This window comes from Physeter macrocephalus, chromosome 20, assembly GCF_002837175.3.
Source record: "Physeter macrocephalus isolate SW-GA chromosome 20, ASM283717v5, whole genome shotgun sequence".
Lineage (NCBI taxonomy): Eukaryota > Metazoa > Chordata > Mammalia > Artiodactyla > Physeteridae > Physeter > Physeter macrocephalus.
In genome coordinates, this window is record NC_041233.1 from 15205335 (window position 1) to 15207361 (window position 2027).

At 39.9% G+C, this 2027-nt stretch overlaps 1 protein-coding gene and 1 long non-coding RNA gene across 5 annotated transcripts in view; one reads left to right on the plus strand and one right to left on the minus strand.

Annotated features, from left to right (window-relative positions):
* ZNF365 (zinc finger protein 365) overlaps positions 1-2027 on the plus strand; it is a 113472-nt gene that overhangs the window by 11764 nt on the left and 99681 nt on the right. The gene's annotated exons all lie outside the window — the stretch shown is intronic.
* LOC114484478 (uncharacterized) overlaps positions 1-2027 on the minus strand; it is a 60032-nt gene that overhangs the window by 9295 nt on the left and 48710 nt on the right. For both annotated transcript variants that reach the window (XR_008616314.1, XR_003677414.1), the window contains exon 3: positions 936-1047. This is a non-coding gene — a long non-coding RNA (uncharacterized lncRNA). The remainder of the gene's footprint in view (positions 1-935; positions 1048-2027) is intronic.

The window sequence follows — 2027 nt, forward strand, 5'->3', positions numbered from 1 at the left end:
GGCCCGCGTACCGCAAAAAAAAAAAAAAAAAAAAAAAAAAAAAGTAAATATGCACAGAGAAAAAAAAAGACTGGAAAAAATACACCAGAATGTTCACAGTAGTTACCTCTGGGTGGTAGGATTATGGGTCATTTTTTTGTTTCTTCCTGTCCTTTGTTAAACATTGACTACAACAAATATTTATTGAATATTATGTGTCATGTATAGTAGTGAGTGATGGGCTTACAGCAAAGAACAAAAAGCTGATTCAGGGCTTCCCTGGTGGCGCAGTGGTTGAGAGTCCGCCTGCCGATGCAGGGGACCACGGGTTCGTGCCCCGGTCCGGGAAGATCCCACATGCCGCGGAGCAGCTGGGCCCGTGAGCCATGGCCGCTGAGCCTGCGCGTTCGGAGCCTGTGCTCTGCAACGGGAGAGGCCACGACAGCGAGAGGCCCGCGTATCGCAAAAAAAAAAAAAAGCTGATTCAGTCCCTGCTCAGTTAGATCTTCCATAGGTCACTTTTTGTATTTCCCATAATAAACATGAAATATTTCTGTAATGAGATAAATATAGTAAATATTATAAACCAAAATGAATTGAAAAAATACACTGGCTCTTTTTTCTATGTTTTTGGTTTTGGTGGGCGAGAGGGTTGTGGGTTTTTGGTTGTTTCCCCTGTAAGTACCAATTTGGAGACTGGCTTATGAGTCAGTTATCCTAAACATCACCAAACATCACCACTAAACATCACTTGACTCCAAATGAATTGAAGCCTTGATATTGGAAAGAGGAAGGATCAGCCATTTCCTGGGCTTTGTTTTCCGTGGTGCTTTTGAGCTGTGTGAAGATATTCCATCCAAAGGTTCTCAGTTGTAACTAAGAACCATGACAGGGCTGGATGTGGCACCTGGATGGACCCTCCGCTGTTTTGCTGCTGGTTGGGGTTTGTGACTTACCTAGGAGGCAGGTCAGAGCCAAATGACGGCAGAGCTTGAAAACTGGCTTGTGTCCATGGCTTGAACAGCTTGGAAAGTGCACATCTTCTATTCAGGGCTCATACGGAAACATCTGGAAATAAACTTGAAACTTAATAATGAAAGAGAACTTTCCGAAAGGACTCTTATTTCCTATATGTGACTACTTCTTAGCTCCTGAAAGATGATGGAATTATTATGGGCTCTGGGTTTATGTTTGATCTGGATAGGAAACTAGAAAAAAAGGGGACTGGTATGATGAGCAATTTTTGGAGTGAGTCATTGTTAGAACCAGTCTCTTTTCTGTTTTTATAAATATATAATTTTATAAATATATAATATAACATTTTACAGAGACGTTTGACTCTGTAGGAAGTGTCAGAAAAGTTTCAGTATGGCCAAGTGTGATGTAATATATTTATGAGAGAAAAGTCATAACTAATTGTAAAAGGGGCTCCCTGACCAGTTGTACAGAATAAAGGATCTGGAAGCCACCACCAACTGTTTTGCAAAGACCTTCTTTGAAACTATGACTTCCTGAGCTGAACATCCCTGAAGTTCTACTCTCAAGAAATTATGGAGCTTAGCAGAAAATAAAAATCAAGTGGAGGTTGAGAAGATTCAGAGAAGGCAATGAATTTAATGAACTCTCTAGAACAACTGCATGAGGTTAGATTTAAAAAAAACATTTAGATTTAGATTTTTTAATTTAAAATGAATGAAGTTTAGGGGGACAATGATCAGAGTCCTTAGAATCTTGGTTCTGCCTGAGTAGAACATGGCCAGAAACATGAGGGACCACTCTTTGAAGGTTGAGAGTTCAAAGACACATAAAGGAAATACTATATCCAACAGGTAGTGAAATTATGGAATTCATTAGCTCCAGTGAGTGTGACAAAACATACAAACGGGATGGCCAAAAAGATCTTCATGATTTCTTATTGAGGCAAATCAAATGAGAGAATTGTGATACTGTATACCTATTGGTAGTACTGATTTGTGTGTGTGTGTGTGTGTGTGTGTGTGTGTATTTGTAGAGACGTATGTGAGTGAGGATGGTTACCAAAATGTAAA